Source organism: Solanum lycopersicum, chromosome 4 (genome assembly GCF_036512215.1).
Source record: "Solanum lycopersicum chromosome 4, SLM_r2.1".
Lineage (NCBI taxonomy): Eukaryota > Viridiplantae > Streptophyta > Magnoliopsida > Solanales > Solanaceae > Solanum > Solanum lycopersicum.
In genome coordinates, this window is record NC_090803.1 from 8,084,691 (window position 1) to 8,107,836 (window position 23,146).

The window sequence follows — 23,146 nt, forward strand, 5'->3', positions numbered from 1 at the left end:
TAATCCAATTATATATTCACAAATCATACAATATTAAATCATACAATATTCATATATAATTATAATATACAATACTAAAAACTCAACTCATATATAGATCATACAAATTTCATGTACTATACTATTGACAAATAAAACCAAAATTAAACACAACTAAACCGTACATTTTAATTGAAATTTGAAAAAATCTTTTTACTGACCTTAACAACTTGTTTTGGTTTATTTGTGGCTTATCTCTGACCTACCAATTTCAATGCCTTTTGTTTTTTTTGATTTTGTATTTATTAATTCGTCAGCAAAATCATACTCGAATTCAGATGATGTTTGAATTTCTTTTCCTTTCCTCTTCTTCCCTCTTTCCTTTGCCTCTTTGTTTTTGTTTTTTTCATCTTCGATTTCACTGACCTAGATTTCTCTTTTCTAGTTGATTTGTGTGTTTGAGTTTGTGACAAAATGTTAAATGAAGGAGCATGAAAGTCCTCCGATCTTGATTTATCGACCAATCTTCTACTTTTACGTGGTGTTTCACTACCTTTCTTCGACATTCTATACGAACATAGTATGGATGTTTGATTTGGGGGATGAACTGATATGTGAGGGATAATGGGAAGATTTGGGGAACAGTAAGGGAATTTGGGGAAGATGGTGTTTTAGGCGTGTGAGGGAAGATTGAGTGTATTGGGGAAAAATTGTAGTGTAATGATTTGAATGGGGGTGGGTAATTATTGGGTAACTGTAAAATAGGGTGTAAATTAAAATCAAATCCCTATTATTTAGTTTTTGTCTTTAAAAAGGTAACTATATAATGTGAATTTAATTAAAAATAATTTTATTTTAAAAAGTTAAAACTGTAAAAGGTAACTGTATAATTAATCAGTAAAAATTTAAAGAGTTTAGTTTAAAAAAAATAACTGAATTGTTTTAGATTTTGATAAAATCCCTAAAATTTTGTAGTTATCTTAAAAAAGGTAACTAAATATTATTTAATTTAAATAACTTTAATTAAGAGTTTTGTTTAAAAAAGGTAACTTAAAATAATAAGTGTAATTAACTACATTGGTTTAAATATGGTAATTGAATTATTTAAATAAGTTAATTATTATTTTTAAAAATTAATGAGAATAATATAATATTTCTTGATATGCTATAACTTGATAATAATATGCTATAAGTAGTTTAATATTAAAAAGTTTGTTTATAACTTGATATTTAACATCTTAAATGTGTGTGTAGTGTTATTTTTATTATATATATATATATATATCATATATAACGTATAATATATGTCTTGGCTGGTGTATTTTACGTTAAAACGAGAACCAAAAAAAGTACATTTTGGCTATTAAATGTCTTTTGAAATTCTATTGAAAGGTCATTTGTGTACTTTAATTATGCACATAATAAACATTTTTATCGATAGACTCACGAGGATGCATAAAAAAAACCATATCGACCTGGCATATTGTTCAATTTGAACAATGTAACATAGTGTCACACCTTCACAAGATACAGGGTAAGGCGACATACACACCACACAACCCATATCTACTTACAGGATTACACTAGTTATGTTGTAGTTATGTTGTTGTCGGTGTCGCACACCTATGGATGCATTTGACTCACTAGGGCATATTGAACTCACAAATAAGATATTCAATGTATAGACACGCAGGAGGAGGGGGTAATGTATAGAACGATTAATCACGTGTTTTTCATCTCCTCAACATACTCATGGTGATAGTTATTAAATGGATTGACAATTCAGAAAAAAGCACTCAAAGTTGATTGTTCAATCAACATTTCATGTACAACTCAAAGTTCAAAGCTAGAATGGGAATGGATAGGGGCCGACAAATTACATCCTCATATTGGCTTGAACTAGGCCACTAAGACCTAGCAACTTACACTACTTTATTGCCGGTGAATAGAGACAACCCGACGTCCGTGTGATCATTTCTGCAAAGAGATTTAAGTAAATCAGAGGATGTACATAGAGAGAGACCAAATTTCAAGTAGCTAGAGAATATTAGTTCTTCTCAAAGTGAAGATGGTACACATATTTATATTACATATACATGATGTAAGATTTGCTTGATTACATTAGCTTTAAGTTCTCCCTTTTAAAGGTTAATCCCCAATTAGAGTAGGGAAAAACAAGTTCAATAAATGGTATTCCACGGATCGTCTTCTCCCAACCCCCACCGTCACTTAACAATTTCAATCCTATTGTCACTGTTTCAAATCCTAAAATGGAACAAAGGATGTCCTATATGGTTAAATGTAGGTTAATGTAATTGTTTTGGGAGTCAACATACACACTACCCACTAATACTTCCACCTCACCACCCTGCCCAAACACTCCCTTCTAGTGTTTGCTTAGATTATATAGAAATTCTCTCAGGAATATATTTTTTACTTGTTTACCAAACATGATAAAATAAGTGAGAAGACCACTTATTTACCAAAAAAATACTTTTCCTTCGTACTAAACAAACCCTATGTGGTGAATACTAGACCAAATTTTAGTCAGCTAGATGCTAGCAAAATAGTTTAAAATAGATTTGAAATTCCTATCATATTCTACAGCCACTTGACTGGACTCGCTATAAGAAGATAGAAACTAAATTTCCTATTTGCTTCAAACAAAGTATTACATAAATATTAATAGCTACAAAATATTCCAAAACACTTATTTAATAACAGGAAGTGTACCTCTTCCTTCTTCTCTTTCTTTCCTCCTGAGAAGAGCTTATAACCCCATAGAAGACCAAACCCCAACCAGTAAGAGAGGCTATCACAAACTGCAAAAGATGTAAGTTCCTAGTCAAACTTACAAGTTTATGATGTACACCTAGTTTAGGTGTTTGTATTAGCATAAACCCGGTAAATTCTGACTCCAGTAACACTGGAAGAAAGTAAAGAGTGATGCAATCACTATGACAATGTGTACAAAAATGTGACAGAGAACCCATGATGTTGACATAGCAGAGTAGCAAATGGTTTAACATTTAGGACGCCTTTAACTAGATCGCTACAACAAAAGGTTAACACTTGATCAATTAACCTGTATGTTACTGCTAACTCTAAACAGTCTTCTTTGTTCTATAACAGTAAAGAAAATACCACCATATGTAAAAATCATCAGCATAAAACTACACGAGTATACTGATAGATCAAATATAATGGATATGGTAATTACAGAAAAAATGATGGAGAGTTTATCAAACAATAGCAAGTAGATTATTGAACCATAAATCTTTATATATGACATTCTTGTTTTTATAGTCCCCAACACTCTGCAACATTACATGAAAACACAACACAAATTTCATGGGTAAGTTCAACCTTCAACTAACATTTCTGGCATCGCCTCTTTTCTCTTCACCTACAACTCGCTACAGAGAATCTGGCATCAGACACCCACAACATCACCCCCACCTCAATGGTCATCACTTAACTTCTCACTCCCTCAATCTGTTTCTGTCCCCCATTATCAACAAGCCTCCCCACCCTAACACATGTAGACGGCTAGAAGCTGCCAATTTTTCCCATCAGATTAAAATACAACAGCTTTTATCTATTCCAACTAAATTAAGAGGCGGCTCTTGCCCGCCCAGACGTTCAAAGCTCCTGGACTGAAGGATTCTGAGCATTTGGAAAGAGCCTGGCAATTTTTTTGGAGTTCTTGGAACAATAAGTTCAAAGTGGCTAGTTTTCATTCCCCAAAGGATTCTTATTTCTTCTTGGGTACAATACTTTTATCCTAATTTCTCCTAAAGCATCTTTCACCGCTGCTGCAAAACCTATTCCAAAAACTACCACCGTTGCACATCTTGAGAAGTTAGGTGTCGTGGTGGGTAAAAGGAGTGGGGCTTATGAAGCCTGACTACTTAGAGTACTGGGGGACTACAAAGGTGGCAGGAAATGAGGAACACAGGTTGCATGCTCATCTGTAAGGATTCCGCCTTAGTTCACAGAAAATAGAAGGCAGAATTATTGCACAGATGTACAATTTATCGGAAAAAGGGCATGTAACTTCCACTTCACAAGGCACAAGCAACGTCATAAGTTATCACCAGAATTATGGCCTGAAGTCACCAAGATAGAAGAGTTCCCGTCCATAAACATAACATATCCAACAGTCAAAGACTCTAAACAACACAAGCATGACGATAAGATTTAAGTAATAAGCAAACAAGTCTTAAACAGTGACGAACAAGAAATTCAACAGTTTTAGGACAGGCAAGATGATAACATCATAGAAAACCACAAAACGAACCCAAGACAGCTTAAACAAATAGAAAAGAGAACTGTAAATATTCAGAAAAACTCACATGCTCTTCCTTCTATTTTGATGGGCTCATTGGATCCTGCCAAATGTTCACCTTTGGAGGACCATGATGGTCTGCATCACAACGAATAGCTTAGCCATAAATACACTGAATGGTACATTTGCATTCCAAAACCATATCTCAAATACCATTAGGGCTTGAATTGTTCACACACGACAAACAAAGGCAGGAGCTTGACAACAGATTACTACTCACCGTTTCCTTCAGTTTTATGTCACATACCAATTTTCTCACTGTTAAATTCTCGAAGATAAAGTTCAGTTAAATTCTTTGCATTCCATCTGAACTAAGTAAATTTAAATGACTATATGGGTTAAAAGGCTAAATTCAAACTCTAATATACAATGGAAGTAATAAAGCTAGAAGATACATATAGGCCAACTAAGACAGTAAAATGTAATATAAGTTATAACAACTACTAATCTTCAACACCAATATAGTTGACACAGCTATATGAACACTCTAAGTCCATTTAGACCCCTCTTGTGCCACTACTCGGTATTTATCCTCTAAAGAAACAAGGGGTTTGCTAAAACAAGAGTTCTTCTAGTTTGGTGAGAGATTCACTAAATCTCAAGCCTATTGTACATTGTCATACAAACTCTAACCAACTAGAAAAACTCCTGTAAAGTATAACATATAAATCTGAATATTAATTTGAATAGCAGAAAACATTGCACTTCGAATCATTTATCTTAAGCTGTCAGTCCTTCTGTCTCTTCAATGGCCAATGAAATAAGTCATCCTACATGGAAAGGAGAACCGAGCTAAGAAGTTCTAAGCCTCAAAGTATCCTGCTTTCTCAAAACAATGTCATTAAAAGGGGAATAACCTTGTGCTCTAGATGTTTTCTCTGTGGAGTAACTTAGAGATTGTTAACCATCTATTTCTACATTACAAGTAGACTCAACAGTCATGGAGAATATGTCCTAGACCATGCCTAGGAAGGTTTCAGAGGTTTCAAAGACCTCAGAGGAAGCATGTGTACATGCTAAGGACAGAGGTAGATGGAAAATTATCCCTGATGCAATGTGGTGGGCAATATGGCAAGAGAGGAATTCTAGGTGCTTCATAGACAATAATGTGCAGAAGGTTAAACTCAATTGCATCTTGCTTTTATATTTTTGATGTAACCAATTATACTCTAATGACATTGCCTCTATAATTGATGTTTTAGACTCAATTTAGACATTGCCTCAATAATTGATGTTTTAGACGCAATTTAGACAAATAACAATGAAATTGAGAGTACCTTTGTATAATATACGGTTTCAATACAACTCATGTTCTGTGTCATGATATAATACAAAGTTACCAAGTTCAAAGAAAAGTTATGAAAGTTTCAACGGAATGAATTTCAACTTCAGAAAATTTGCCAATGATAATGAAGATGGATAAGAAGACACAATAATTTGGGAGTCATTAAGGTTATTTAGAAACTTAGAATTAATAAATAAATAAAGCACCTTAAGTGGTTAAATAATAATAGGGGAGAGACTAATATGGTTTAAGAGTTAAATAATTGAGTTGGTGTTACCGGAGTAATAAGGTGAGAGAAAATAATATACAAGTATTAGTAATTTAGTAACAATTACACTCTACTTAGTATTTTATTAATGGACATGCTAAAACTTTAAATGACACTTAAAATGTGATGTAACGATTATCAAATACTTGTGCATCTTCAATAGTAAAGGAAAAATTAAAAAGAAACTTCATCTTTGGTTGTCTAAAACATATATTTTGAAACACTCCCTCTCTTTCAATTTGTTTACGGTTTTAACTTGAAACAGAGTTTAAGAAAGTAAAGAAAACTTCAAATCGTGTGGTTTAAAACTAAAAGATATGTAGAATGTATGTCCATCTTAAACATGTTTGATCAAAAGTTGAAATTGAAGAATAGTCAAAAAATGAAAAACACATTCTTTTCTTAAACAAAATGAAACAAGGGAGCATACATATCTTTTGGGCTCTAAGACACTTAAAATGGGATGGAAGGAATATGAATTCTCATTTAGTAATTTAGCAAGCAATGCGAACCAAAGCCAAACCTAGTGCGTCTATGGTTTGAACTTCCTCTTCAGCTACTATGGAGACATTTTCGCTACCAAAAGTATTTGAAGGGATCCAGCTTACAGTTGCTTGCATACTCCAATCTATCCATGCAAAGAAATTGCAGGAAATACTTTTAGTGCGCATTATAGACAATCTATACAATAACTTTAGAAGATGCAAACTTGGAACTAGTAAGAACTTCTTCCACACTGAACAGTTGAAGGAATAAAAACAAACATTAAAAACCATGCCCTTTTTTTTAGATAAAAAGTAAGGTAATTTTATTAATGAAGCACATCACTAAGATAGTACAACGCAGATACAAGAGGTAGAAAAGCTAGTCAGGGATCCTATTGTACTAAGAACACCAAAAAAGCCGGCATTATATCAACATCCAGGAAAATCAGCCATACAACAAATTTCTAAGTTCTGAAAACATTTATTCTTAAATAATAAGTCCCTCTGTCCAACAATAGTTGTCCACTTTTGACTTTGTACACTTCTTAAGAAACTACAAATAGAAAGGTAATTTATCTATATCACCCTTTAAAAATAATAAATACAATGTCTTGAAAAATGTAATAAGGAATGACTATGATTAATGATAAGGGTGAATTAGGAACTAAGTGTAAAATTACTCATTGATTTTATAAAGTGGACAACTATTGTTTGACATGCCAAGATAGTTTAGTGGACAATTATGGAGGGAGCATAATGCTTTCCTCCTTCCCTACAAGCAAAACCGAGTGCGTTTAAATGCAGGTTTCCATTGAACACTATCAGAATCCAAAAACAATTTTAAACAGTCTGAACAAATAATCAGAATATGCTGTTTCACTCCTATAAAGTAAAAAAAAGAATATATATCACTAAGCAACCAAAATAAAACCTCAAGCATCTGAACATTTATCCAGCAGTGGGAAAAGAAAAAAATTACTAATATCTCAAAATTCCGCATGTTGAACATTAACAAATTGATAAAACTCAACTTTAGGTTACTGCCGCATTTGCAATCCATGTATACAATGAAAATACTTGTTGAATAATTAAGATTTAATATTTATCAAACAGTACGTCCATAAGAATCTAAATCAGCATAACTACTCCACCACAGCCAACTCCTTCTCAACAATTATTCAAATGTTAATATGTTGGAGAATGAAATATTGATTCTAAATACAAAATTTAGCAGCTGAAAGTATCACTAATCCTGTTAACTAAACAAGGTGAAGAGATTCAAGAATGCAACTTATTTCCTGACATTTTGCATAATCGTGTGATCCCTTCAGTAGTCAAACTGAAGACACAACATGAGTGGCTGGCTACATGGAAAATCATTCATATGTCAAGCAAGGGAAGTCATTTTTATGGGTGTTCTCTTGCATATTAGTGAACTAAAAGCAGCTGTATCAACTAAGACAGAACTTGAGACTCATAACTGAAACTAATATACTGCTTGACCTTTGGCTTTGAAGCTAACCATATGGTGAATACCTCGTGGAAATGAGAAAAGAAATAAGAGGATCAGATTATGTGACGATAGAGTGTCTCTATTGATAATTTATGTTCCTTATTTAAGTTATTATGAGTATAAAGATTAAAAAGCTTCGAACTAGATGTAAGTATCAAAGTGATCCTTAGGGTTACTGCTACTGCTTCTTAACATAACAATCACTACTACTCGCAACCCCAGTGAACTTAAAGTGCTTGTTAAGCATAATGATCAGATATAAAGTATTAAGAGCAGTAGACAACGGAGTGAAGTTTTTGTGTCTTGTAAGAATTCCAAAGAAGATCAATGAGGAAGGATAAAATCAAGGGCGATCAGGGTCCAAAATCCCAGTAAGGTCAAAAAAATGTAGGTGATTTCATTCTATCTACTAAGTCTTGTGGTTCGAGTAACTCGATATATGTGTTGGGAGATCGCAAGTACCTAGCGTAATTGGTGAAGTGTGCACAAGTTAATCCAAACACCTCCATATTAGAAGAAAATCTGGACTTGCTTTTTCTATTAGGCTTCTAAAACCAAGCATGATTAGACTAACCAACAGTTCCCATGATATAAGAATTATGAAATATGTCAAAGTAGAAACATCATCATTTATCCACCATCCAAGAATTTTCAATTGTCATGTGAACCCCATTTCTTTGCAGATAATTAGTGAACAATAAAGATAGATAGGCCATATTTTATGTTATCTAAGGAAATGAACTTCAGTGATTTTAAGGTCAATTTCCACTTTCCAACTACTTAAAAGCATGTATTTGCCTTTGAAAAGGAAGCTTCTCCTTTAACAGTTCAGGAGCACCACTGCCAGATAAAGATACATTAAACTTCCATCGGAAAAGAAACATCATTTGTAGCCCTTGTAGTTGCACAATGTAAGCTAGTATAAGAGGGTATTTGTTTCAATTTACAAGCAATGTAAAATTTATAATATCTTAAGAGTAATGAGAGCATTCTCTACATAGAATTTTATACCAAAATAAATGCTTATTCCACTCTTTTGCTACTTCTTACTTTCTTGTTGTCGGCTTGTCGCTGAAAGAATGATATTAAGAAGTAGTAGTTTAGACCTTCACTTCCGCACAATTCTAAACATGTATTCCAACGATTAAATGAGGTAGGGAAGAGGATTGTACTTCTCTTCTGGACTCGATAAGGCATCTTGACTAACAAGTAACGAGCAAAATCCTGTCTTTGAAAACTGGACTTAGACTAATACTTGGCTAAGGTGAAGCTAAGAAAGTTGTAAAGGAATGTTTCAAATAACGTAAATAGATGACTGAGTGATAAAGGAAAATTGAAAGATATGTAATTGATGTTGATTAGTTGGTTGTATGGAGACTGTGTTATATCCATTTCTGTAGAAGATGCTTTATTTACGCAAGTAGCAATTGGTACCAGGTTCAAGCCACTATCTAACCGTGTTAATATTATATTTCTAAAGACAGAGCAAGATTTAATGAAGTGGCATAGTGTGTGACTCATTCAGCGACTCATATTGCAAGTCAACTGATTCTGTTGCGGATAGTGTTTGGCCAACGTTACTTGCTTCCTACTCAAAGGGGAAGAGAAAGCAGTTACACTGACAGACAGGGAAGAACATACTTTAATAAAATGTGCTCATACACTCCACGATCAATATACAAGAATTGTTATAAGAAACAATTCTTGTATATGTGTGTAAATTATATCTTTCTAAGAATACAGAAATGTATATACGCAATAGGACAACACTACTTAATGGTAAAAATCAATTTGAGACCGAAAGTAAAATCATAGTCAAAACCACATACAAGTTGAATTGTGGACAATAGGCCAACATTGCTTGCATAAACTCCTACATACACCACTACTGTCAAAGTCACTGCAGTGAAAGAATTTATCAAAAATAGTAACTTTTTAACTCGTATGGTTGTGGTTACGGGGTTCAAGCTGAATCAGCTGTCTGGCCTAGTGTTATCGGATAGTAATGTTGGCAAGGCCAATGATGCATCATGCCCTTATTGAACACTCGCATTTCAATTCAATTTGAAAACATAAATCATACTATTAACCCCCATAAATCATAAAGCAAGTAACAAATTCCCATAATCCAGAATACTTTTAACACCTTAAATCAGCTCTAAATTCCTAGTGAAACAAACAACCAATCCCTTTTAGTGAAAAATCATGATTCCGCTACAACACGCATGCTCCATCTCAATGTGATTACCTACCCATACTCACAAACTATCTACTAATCTTAACCCACCCATACAATTCCCCATTATAAAACAAAATTGCAAAAAAAAAATCAAAAAGCTACCTGCAATAGTAACAAGAGAATCATCAATCTTAGACTTAACCTCATCATCATCACCAAATGCTTTACCAAGCAAACCCTTTTGCACCTTTTGACAGAGAACACGCCAAATGCACAACCCTCACAGCCACATTCAATTCCTCCGAGTACTTCTCCCTCTCCATTATCACTCAACACAACAAATTTTAATCAAATTCAACAATTTCACAACACAGAAACAACTCCACCGGCAGATTTCACATTCATATTTTAGTTTTTCGATAGTAAAAGAGAATCTCTCAGATACGCTACTCTACCGGAAAAAGTGCCTTTCTTTTACGGCTTAATACATTATGCACCACTTTTTTGAGATACGCACCGACAAAATATGACACACTCATATATATATATAATTGCAGTTAAGAAAAATCTATTTAGAAAAATAACAAAATAATTTTAAAAATATATTTTTAGGTATAAAGTGAATAATGATCAAGAAAGAAATGTAATTATACACTAATAAAAATCTACCAAGAATAATGACAAGAAAATTAAATAGTTTTAGAAATATCTTACCATTAACTTATTTTGTTATTACTTGATTTTCTTTTCTTTTGTGAGTAATTGTGATATCTGTTTTATTATTTCTCTATTTTACTATTACTTTAATTTAATTCTTAATATTTTTTCAATTCATTATGCCCATACAAAATGTTTAGTTTTTATATAAAAATTTATTGTGAATTAATTATTTTTATCTTTATTTTGGTTTTAATTAATATACTTAAAAATAAATAAGTGTGATAAAATTAATAATATATATTATATTGAAATTAAAGAAAAAAAAAGTTAAAAAAGTAACTTAACAAAATGATATATTTGCATTAAAGACGACCAAAAATAAAAATGTAATTTTATCCTAATGAAAATCTATCAAGAATAAATAATTCTAGAAAAATCTTTCTATATATGAAGGGATAATGATCAAAGGTAAAAATGTAATTTCATGCAAACAAAAATCTACCAAGAATGATAACAAGTACATTAAATAGTTCTATAAACATCTTTAATTATTCTTATTAGTGTTACCTCATTCTTGTTATTTCTTTTATTTTTTATGAGTTTATACTCTTCATTCTTATCACTTCTTATCTTTCTCCACACTGATTTTCAAGTTTGATATTACATTGTCTAGACATTTCTATTGTTTCATCCTTACCGTTCAACAAATAGACATAGTCATTTCTAATGCAATTATCAATAAAAGTAACAAGATACTTTTCCCACCATGAGATGGTGTTAACTTCATATAACAAATGTCCGTGTAAATCAATTCTAAGGGATTAGAATTTCTTTCAACAGATTTCAACATAGTTAGATTCCACAAAAATTTGATATTTTTATTTATTACACTCAAAGTTAGACAAAACTTCTAAGTTGATCAGTTTTCCTTACAAGGTTTTGTAATTGACATGCCCCAAGTGTTCATATCACAAATATTGACTCAAGCAAGTAAGAACAAATAAAAACATTAAGTTCGGAAAGCTCTTCACTAGGTTGCTTTTTTCTCACTAATATTTTGTTCTTATTTCTTACTGTTTTATGTGATACAAACATTGTTTAGAGTCATCATTTGTCAAATGTTCTTTTCAGAAGGACCTTTCTATAACTTTCAATTTGATTTTTAGAACTATCCATGAATAAAGTCTCATCGGGTTCAATAAATGCAATATAGTCCAAATATTACTTTTACAAAAACATAACAAATGACTATTCACCAATATTCATGTTTATGGAAATACTTTTCATGAAAAATTACATCACTTCAAGTGACGTTTTTTCATAAAAGAACACAATCATTTTGAATAAGTATACATATAATTTGGTAGTTTCATATTAGTCATATCATATACTAGTAATAGAGAAACTCAACAACCACAATACCAAATATAGTTCAAGAATTTTGTGGGTCTAACATGATGCAGAAGTATCATTGAATTTCATATATTTTGCTCCAAAGTTAAATTAGACACTAAGTCCAATCATAAGCAAAGAACCACGACATTTTAAATGGGATCTCAAAAATATTTTTCAAGTGTTTTAAAATAATTTTTCCACATACTTTTCTAGACTTTCAAAATGTCATTAACAATATGAATCTCTTTTTGAAAATATTATTCTACAAAAGAATTATATTCCTTCAATTCTCTTTGACAATGTTTACACAATGTCAAAGTTTATTTCATAGAGACACAAAATCACAAACTCTAAGTCATTGGTATTTTTCCTCTATCACGAAAAGACATACCACTTAGTATTCTAAATACTAACAATAAGGACCAAAAAAAATATATTCATGCACAACTTTGGATATGCACAAATAGACACTTAAACTTGTATAAAGTTGAACAAATAGATATACATGTCCTACATGTCATTTTTTGTCCTATATGGTGTCCTACGTGTATCATGCAATGTAGGATTCATGCGTTTATTTATTTAAAAGTTGAATAGTTAAAAATTTTGTTTGTGCATTTATGAAAGTTGGAGATCAAAGTTAAAATTTGAATTCAAATTTAAAATTCAATATATATATTATGCCTATGTTCTTTGTTTAGGTGGATGATTTTGCAAGTTTGACCATAAAAAAGAATTGTCAATATAGTAGATTATAAATTGTACTTTGTAAGCATACAACTAGATGTTAGTTCTATGATGTATAAATATGTATAGTACGTATTAGATACTTGTATCATCCATAAGACATGTCAATTATACACATACTAAAAAGATAGGAGAAATAACAATAACTTAACAGTACTTGTATCTTTCACTTATGTGTCTAAAATAAAATCGATGGTTGAAATTCATTTTTCATCAAAAGATAAAAAGAAAAACAATTTTAACCAAAGTAAAGAAAGGAAAAAAAACACTAATTGCATTAACTGCAAGAAAAACTTTGCGCCATATGATTTATCTGTAGAGCTACATTAAGAATAAGTTAGAAAGATAATTAATTAAATTATAAATTGTACCAATCAAAAAACTAAGATTGTCTTGAAAATTATAATGCTCCTTCACTCTAGAAAAAATTACTGACAATTTATAAGTAATTTTACAATATTAGTTTAATGGTGTGCACAAATAGAAAAAAAAAACTCAATTTAGTAAAATTTATATTTGATCACAGAAACAAAATAAATATTTCATTAACGAGGAATTTTTTTTATCGTTACTCCCTCCGTACGATATTATTTGTCATAATTTTTATTTTTAAAGTCAAACTATAAAAATTTTGACTAACATTTTAAGATGTATTTTTTCATCATATTAATATGCAAAAAGTTGTAATTTATAGTACATTTCATATAGTTTTAAAATATCTAATTTTTAATTTAAAATATTGAATTAATGTGATCTATTTAACCTTTAAAAAATTAATCAAATTGACTTTTTACGTAAAATTAGATAATTTAATATATTTAAATTATTATTTCTTCCATTTTAAAAAGAATGAACTAGTTTGACTTGTAACGGAGTTTAAGAAAAAAAAGAAGATTATTTAATTTTGTGGTTCTAAATTAAAGTTATGTCAAATATATCAATATACCTTTTAATTTTGTAGTCTTAAATATATCACGTGAAAATTAAAGTTAAAGTATTATCAAGAAAAAAAAAATCATTTTCAATTGAACAAACTAAAATAAAAATAAAATCATTTTTTTTAAACGAAAAGAGTATAAAATACGAAGGATGAAAATAAATAGTGAATATTTTGATCATATAAATTAAAATCGGTGAAAAAGAAGATTCTTCGTCTATAAGTTGATGTTTTGGCGTGAATAATTGCTAAAATGATTGAAGTTTGTCTTATCTTCTAGATTAGCTTTCTATATATCAACTTATTTTATTTTGTTAGAAAATATTTTGTGCATTAAAATTTTAGTGCTTACATTAGTGCGTACACAGGAAAAAAAATGTTTAGTGTTTTTTGTTATTTTTAATATTTGCAATTTTTTTTATATATTTTCTGGCTGAAAAATATATTTGCTAATTAAGTTTTACAGTTTTTCTTATCGTTTGCAATTTTATTTTTTAACGTTTTAAATTACTTCTGCTAATTTAATGATAAATTTTAAGTTTTTTTTTCTTTCAAAAAATCAAATTAAAAACTGTAACCAAGGGAATAGGATTTATTTTTATTTTTAATTTTAAAAATAATTTTCATAATTAATAAATTCTGGTTTTTTTTCGGTGCTGACATTTGTTTGTGGTTTTTTAATTTGTTGAAATTTGTCAATTGTTGTAGAATTGCCGCTTCATTTTTGTGAAAAGTGCATACTTTTTTTAAAAGAACATTTAATCACCATATTTAAGTTATTATTTAATCGTGGAGTAACAGATAAAGAGGTTATGTGAAAAAATTTATTATGTGAGAGGCATACTAATTATAAAAATATATTTAATCATATTTTTCAAAAATATTGTGATTTTAAAATTAACTTTTTAAAGAATGATCTTAAGTAACTTTTTAGCTTTACATTTGAAGTACGAACACTTTTTAGCTCTACACTTTAAGTACGAAATTAATTCTGACTTAGACGTAATCTCTGATGTGTTAAACTACTTTTGAAAGAAAATGAAATATCTCAAGATGCTCATTGTTTATTTCTTAGAAGTATTATATTATGACATTGATTAGCATGGATTGTGTATGTTATAGAGTCTATTATATTGACTTGATTTTTGTTCATAGATGAGTCAAAACAACATTTTATTTTATAGCACTCTAATTTTATTTATGCGGACCTCTTTATTTCATGTTTTACTAGCTTTCTAAAGGACCTCTTTGCTCTAATCATGTGTCTCTCTTTATGATAATCAAGTTATTTACATTGACTTTGTATTTTAATTTATATTTTTAATTTAATAATGTCAAGAATGAATTTTCATGTACAAAATAACTAATATTTTTTATTAATTATTTTTATTTAAATCAAACATCATCAAGACACAAGTATGTCGCAACTAATGTTGTAACTTTTTGTAAAAAAAAATTAAAATCATTGGAATGAATTTATTATATTTCTTATACTTCAATCCACCGAAATGATACACATTATCAACTGATTCTCCAAGAGATTTTCCCACAAAATATACCCCTTCTTTCCATCACCAAAAGAGACACCTCCTCCCTGAAGTGTCTTGACTGAGAGAAAATTTTTAATATCACCAGTCATATGTTTTGAGCATCCACTGTCCATCTACCAACATTGATTGTTGCTCCTCTCACTCACCTGCAACAAGAATCACTTGTTAGGCTTGGGAACCCATTTCAATTTAAGTTCCCAGAAGGCAGACAAGGGAGTGATCAGATTGTTTCTAGTCCAATGGGGTAGTTTTTGAATCTTTTTGATAAAAGATTTTGGAGCAGAATCAGATCCTTTCTTTGAAAACCTTTTAATTGAAAATTGTTTTGGGGGACCAGATCTCACTTTTGATACTCTTTGCTTCTCTGTATACTTAGAGAGTCGTTCATGAGACTTTCTCCAGGCAGTACACTCTTTTTTTAAATGTCCATTTTTACCACAATGAAGACACAACAAATTGTCAGACACAAAAACATATTTGCTGTGAGGATTAAAATGAGGAGTAATATTCAAAATTTCTAGACCCTTCTTATTGAAATTACTCTGATTTGTTACATTAGACAGCAACTTAGAAGATTTTGTCCATTTAAGAGATTTTTCAAGTTCTTCCTTAAGTTTGACAAGATCTCTTTCTAAGTTGTTGCTCTTCTCCAAACCAACCCAAGATTTGTCTCAGAGGTTTTCAGTTTTTCTTCAATTTCAACTTGTAAACCATTTGACCTTCCATTTTGCTTTTCAGCTTCTTCATTTATCTGATGGAACTATTTTTTAAGTTCAGTCTTGTCAGATTCCAGAGAAGCCATTTTCTCTTCTATTTTCAGCATTTTCTCTTCCATTTTATCTTTGTTTTCATTTAAACTATCAAGCTCAGCATTCATAATGTCTCTTTCAGAAGTTAACTCAATTACTGAATCAATCATAACATTTGCTAATGTTCTCAATTTTTTAAAAGAATAAGTATTCAAATCATGTTTCAATTCAAGAAGAGTTACCTTGTCCTCGTAGTCTTCATTTTCTGAATGAGCCACGAAAGCAAACATCTCATTGAATATGGTTTCCTCTTCATGAACCATCACCATTGACACATCATTTGGTTAATCAGGATTTTCTGAGTCACTTGAGGAGTCTCCCCATGCAGCAAAAGCCTTTTTGACCACATAATCAGCAACAATTTTTCGATCATTTTTATTGAGTATCAGGTCCCTTCTCTTCTCTTTATAACCTCTTGATTTTTGATATTCTTTGTTTTAAGCCTTGAGTAAAGGACACTCTCTTATAAAGTACCCAGCTTTTCCACACTTGTAACATGTATCATTTTGAGTGGCAGTTCGAGGAACATTTGCTCCCCTTTTAAAACCTTTGTTCTTTCTCACAATCTTTTGAAATCTATTGATGAGATAAGCCATATCATCATCACTGGAGTCCTCTTCAGATTTGTATTTCAGCATCAAAGACTTATCCTTTCTGACTTCCTTTTTTGACTGATTATGATTACGATTCATCTCATGAGTTTTTAGATTTCCAATAGGAGCATCCATTGTTAACACTTTCAGATCTTTTGCTTCAGTAATAACATCAACCTTACTTTCCCAATACTTGGGAAGGATTCAAAGCTTTTTCCTAACTTGCTTTCTCATACTTATAGGTTCTCCAAGGAGGAAGCAGCAGCTTTTTTCCAAAATTCTGGGGAAAATCAAATGAAATTATTTTCATAAGGCAAGAAAGTCGCCTAAGGAAAGTAGAAGTCTATGCACACTAATCGAATCTTTGGGGAAGGATGGTAAGGCTTCTCAACTCATTTGTGATGGATGGCAATTTAGTGAACATTTCATGAATAGTTTCAGCTTCTTTCATCTTGAAATTTTCATACAAAGAAGTGAGCATATTAATCTTTGATTCTTTTACTTGTTAAGTTCCCTCATGAGTTGTTTTTAAGCAATCCCAGAACTCTTTTGCAGATTCACAGGCTGAGACACGATTGAACTCATCTGGCCCTATCCCGCAGACAAGAAGTGTCTTTGCCTTGTAACCTTTTTCGATCTTCTTCCTATCAGCTTCATCATATTTTTGTCTACGCTTAGGAAAAAGCCTAGATTTTTCTCCATCTTTCTCTTCAATCATTGGAATAAATAGTCCATCTAAGACAATGTCTCATAGCTCACTGTCTTCAGCCATAAGAAAATCATGCATTATGACTTTCCACCAACTGTAAAAGTGTCCATTGAAACGAGGAGGCCTAGTTGAAGAATGACCTTCTTCTAGATTAAGTGGAGTAGTCATTCTAGAACAGATGTCACTTTCTTAGTGTTAACCATATAGAAAGTGTTTGCTCTGATACCACTTGTTAGAATCTATGCGTCCACTTATCAGTCAATGGACCAGGTACCTTGACACACAAACAAGTATGAACAGAAAGTAAATGCAGTTTAACAACACAACAATTTTACGTGGAAACCTCCTTGCTTAAGGGTGTAAAACTACGACCTGTCTCACAAGATTTTCACATCTGTTTCACTAATCTTTTTAAGCAAAAGTAAAATCGGTTACACAAATGTGAGAAAGAGTTTTTAATCTCACGATCAAGCAATAACTCTATTGCTTGATAAGCCTAAGTAGAAGTTATTGCACCCACTAAGCTATCCCTTCTAGACAACTTAGAATTTCAACATCTACCACACTGATTCCTTTATAGATTTAGGAACAGTTTACAATGTAAGACCAAAAGAATATATTCTCAAACAACTACGTGATATGCACTTGAGTTTTCAGTTGTTATTGAATAATTCTTCACTTTGATTTTCTATAGCCTTTGCAAATGTTCTTGAGAGTGCTTTTTCAAGTTGCAAAAACTAAAGAATGATGTTAAGAAAAGTGACATTGTATAGACAAGTCCCTTTCCTTAAACTCATGCCATTGGTTGGAAAGGTCTGACTTTTCTGACGCCGTTGGGAAATGTGCATCCACTTTCTGTACCTTCTCCAGCTGGCACTCAACGAGCTATTCATGTTGAGAACCTGGTACCTTTATAAGGTCCCCGAGTTTGTCACATCATCAAAACTCATGTTGAGAACCTGGTACCTTTACAAGGTCCCTGAGTTTTTCACATCATCAAAACTACAAATAACAGAAACATACTTGTTATTCTAGAAATTAATTTTTTAAAAAGTGATTTTCGTCGTACCGAACACACCTTAATACTTACTGATTATATACACACAGTATTGCATACTTCAAGTTGAATAAATTCTTGATACATGAATGATGGATAATTGTTAAATGATAAATCATTTATATCAATAAAAACATTATGTCATTAAATACTAAAAATGATACTTATACGTATAAAGTATACTATTTATGTATTGATGAAAAACAATTTATTTTTTTAAGAACGATATTAATTCATTAGTTATATTATTATAATAAATTTATACAATTCAAATACACTTGGATATGAATAAGTAATTGTCCTTCACGAGATTTAAATGATAAATATGTGAAGTTAATTAGAGCAAGGTAGAGAAATTAAATATTTTAATCTGAATCTTTATACACATCTATATATATCTATATAGGAGAGTTTCAACATGTTAGTTTTTTAGTCATTAATTAAATTTTTTGAGGATATCATAGTCTTTGACACGTTATTGCAAGATTTGCTTGCTTAAGGTGGTTGTTCTCTATGCTCAGTTATTTAGACCTCATTATTAACTCCAAAAAAAAGTCATCATTTCCATTTAAATTACGAATTATACCCTAAAAGTGAAAAGTCATGGAGTATGGTAGAACCCATGCATAGAGCTTTTCAACTGACACATAACACTTATTTTGTAATTTTCTTCATATATTTTTCATTTCCATTTGAATTTGATAAAATATAAGATATAAGAAAATGAAATAAATAAGGTGCGGGTCCCATTTGTAGATTTGAAGGTCAACAAACACCTAGCAATTAGAACAAGCAGATCATGTTGAAGTTCCGACCAATCAGCCATCGAAAAACCGTATGCAGCAGTTTCCATCCCGGCGTCAACTCTTGCGCTCTCAGCAATAGGGAATACCAGCCGCCATGTATAGATAATAACCTAACCAAAAACCCTAGATCCACCGGACACATCTAATTCCAATGGAAATCTTTTTTTGTTATTTAATCTTATTTTGTTATTCTTAGTAGAAATTGATATAATTATATGTATAGGATCCTTAAAAAATTGTATGTCTTTTGAGTGTATCTCAAATTTGTGACAAGGGAAATGAAGTGAAGTTTACTGCTGAGAAGTGCACTGTGGTTAATCTAACTACAAAGAAAGTGATTCTTACTGCCTTTAGAATTAAAAACATGTATATGGCTAACTTGGAAACGTCTCATGGAGATGATCTGACATGTCTTAGTGCTCAAAATGAAAATGCTGATCTGTGGCATCGAAGACTAGGGCATGTGAGCTCATGTTTATTGAATAAACTGATTTATAAGAACCTGCTCCTAGGTTTGCCAAAGTTAAAGTTCTGTGAAAACAAATTTGTGAAGGGTGTGTCAAAGGAAAACAAATCAGATCATCCTTCAAGTCAAAGAAGCAAGTAACAGCATTAAGAGTACTGGAGCTGTTACACATGGATTTATGTGGACCTTTGAAGGTTCAAAGTAGAAACGGAAAGAAATACATTCTGGTGATAGTTGATGACTACTCAAGGTATACATGTACAAGATTCCTAAGATCAATAGCAGAAACACCTGAAGAATTGGTAGTGTTCTTCAAAATGATTCAAACAAAATTGAATCAAGTGATTGTCGGAATTAGATCTGATCATGGAACTGAGTTTGAAAACTCAAAACTTGATCAATTCTGCATGGAGAATGGTACTAATCATAATTTTTCCGATCCAAGAACTTCTTAAAAATATGGATTAGTGGAAAGGAAAAACAGAACCTTGGTGAACATTGCAAGGACCATGATTATTGAGTCAAATCTTCCTCAAAGCTTCTGAGCTGAAGCTGTCAACTGATATACTGTGGTTTCACAATATTATTAATACTTTTTCCTTAAGTTTAGTGTGTCCAAAAGCCTTTTTGTGCTAATTTTTATATAAGTTTCTCCTTATTTGCAGGAAAACTGTCCAAAGATGAATGCGGAGGTTTTTGAGCGAAGAAATGCAGAAGAGACCACCTACGGAGCTTGTGACGGTCCGTCATGCTTGTGATGGTCCGTAGGTGGCAGCGTAGTGCAGCTGCTGAAGGAAGATAGGAAAGTCTGACCAAGTGTGGGTTACGGAAAGCGTGACGGACCGTCGTAGCCATGACGATCCGTCCTGCAGGTTCATCATGAAGATCAGAGAAGTAGTCCTAGTACCCATATTCCAAGAGTTCGTGTTTTGGAACGAAGACCCTCGATGGACCGTTGTTCCTCTGACGATCCGTCATACCTGCCGTCGAGGGTAATGAAGAGAGCAGAAGAAGAAATTACACAAGTATGGGACGATGGAATCCATGACGGCCCGTCGTGACCACGACGATCCGTCGCGAGGTCCGTCGACCCAGCCGCATTTTGACGGATTTTCAGCAAATAGAGTTCTTGTTTAATTAGGTTTTTATTTTCTATAAATAGTTCGAAAAACCTCATTTTTTAGGTTAGACTTTGGATTATTTAGTTAGGCCCTTGATTATTGTTAGATTCTTGATTATTTTGAGATTCTTTTAATTGATTGTTGGTGATCTTTGTTGATTAATCAAGCGAACTTTCGGATTTTACTCTTTCTCATTGAAGTAAGTACATGAATTCTTATACCATATATTTGAATATTGTGATTATGACTATGGGTAACTAAACTCCATAACTACGGTTGTGGGAACCATAGACAAATAATGAGGTAAAACCTAACTAAAATAACAATTCTAGAATAGTGTCTTGCATGTATTGATAATTCTTTTGCTTAGAAGTCTTTTTAATGGATGACCACGTTAGAACTCGCCTTAACGCTACTTGCCGGACCAAGGAGGTAGATAATAGGAAAAGAATTATCAACATAGATTTAGTGTATACTATCTAATAGGCTAGTATTGATTGGTACGAGGTAACAACTTAGTCAAATATCGAATATGATGCTTAATATGAGGTAAATATAAGGGTTAGGATAGCAACACACGTAGTCGGACCAAGGTGCGAAATGAAATTTTCTAGATGCTGGACCAAGGATTTAGAATTACATAACTTATCACTTTGCATGCAAGATACTAGGAAAGAATTGTTATAGTTAGACTTATCAAGTGATGAACTTTTGGGGAACACGTAAACCCTAGTTACTTTGATTAATTGATTAAACTCCAACATTCGAAGCTGTTAGTTGTCTCCTTTTATTTCGCTAGTTATTTTCATTTATTTAGGTATAGAAACCCCCCCCCCCCCCCCTTTTTATCATTTTTGCTTTCCAAGGAAGTAATTGACTGAACAATAGTAATAATAGATTGAAGTTAAGTCTAAACTATTTTCCTCGTGGGAACGATCCCAACCTTACTAGTTGGGTTATTTACTTGACACGACCGCTTTACTTCTTATTTGAGAAGTAAGTTTGAGCGTATCATCAACACAACATGTCATGTTACTAACATATGTCTGATAAGGTCCTTATTGAATAAAACTCCGAATGAGTTGTTCAACAACAGAAAACTTATGTTGAGTTATTTTAGGGCTTTTGGTTGCAAATGTTTTGTTCTGAACAATGAAAGAGGAGTGTTTTTTGGATACTCTTTGTCAAGTAAAGCATACAAAATTTTCAACAAAAGAACTCAATGTATTGACGAAAGTATTCATGTTGTTTTTTATGAAGATGGAAGTTTGAAAAGTTATGCATCAAATGATGAAAATGAGTTGATTAAGCTGTTTAATTCACAGAAAATTGAAGGAAGTGAAGTTGGTGTAAATGGTCAGTTCAGGAATGACAATGACAATGATAATCATAGTCTATCTGAAAGACTAATGAAGTTGAAAAGTGTGATGAGGGACCTGGTACCATTCTGAACTCAAGTCAGAATACCTGAAACTCTCCAGAAAATGATGAGATCCTTGAAGAAGAAGAACATATTGATCAGCTGAACCAGTCGACTTTTAGACCAGGATGGAAACATAGTTCATCACATCCCTTTGATAATCTTATCTCACCCTTGAATTATGGAATTCACACTAGATCAAAAATAAGGAATGTAGTTGCATTCTAAGCGTTTATATCATCTATTGAGCCTAAAAATGTGAAAGAGGCATTAGGTAATGCAGATTGGATCAATTCGATGCAAGAATAACTTCATCAGTTTGAAAGAAGTAAGGTATGGTACCTGGACCTATTGGTAGAACAGTGATAGCAACCAGATGGGTTTTCAGAAACAAGCTTGATGAAAATGGTGTGATTACTAAAAACAAATCCAGATTAGTTTTTCAAGGATACAATCAGGAGAAAGGAATAGACTATGATGAAACTTTTTCTCCTGCTGCAAGGATGGAGGCCATCATAAACCAAATAGCTTTTGCAGCATTCATGGGATTCAAGTTGTATCAAATTGATGTCAAAAGTTCATTTCTAAATGGAGAACTGAAAGAGGAGGTGTTTGTTAAACAACCTCCTGGGTTTGAAGATGCTGAGCTACCGGATCATGTGTTCAGATTGAATAAGGCTCTATATGGTTTGAAAAAAGACCCTAGAGCTTGGTATGAAAGGTTGTCAAAGTTTCTGTTGAAAAATGGGTTCAAAAGAGGAAAAATAGACAATACCTTGTTCTTATTAAAAAAAAAGAACAGGAATTGCTTATTATTTA

General features: G+C 31.9%; 1 long non-coding RNA gene across 2 annotated transcripts; it reads right to left on the minus strand.

Moving 5' to 3' along the window:
- Positions 1-1,708: 1,708 nt before the first annotated feature.
- Positions 1,709-10,580, minus strand: LOC101255385 (uncharacterized). Of its 2 annotated transcripts, XR_740823.4 has the most exons (5): positions 10,220-10,575; positions 6,404-6,508; positions 4,335-4,405; positions 2,713-2,801; positions 1,709-1,956 (listed from the first exon to the last, which is right to left on the minus strand). It is a non-coding gene; the product is annotated as an uncharacterized lncRNA (long non-coding RNA). The 2 variants fall into 2 exon arrangements; XR_182617.5 differs by lacking the exon at positions 6,404-6,508 and having other exon boundaries at positions 10,220-10,580.
- Positions 10,581-23,146: the final 12,566 nt, after the last annotated feature.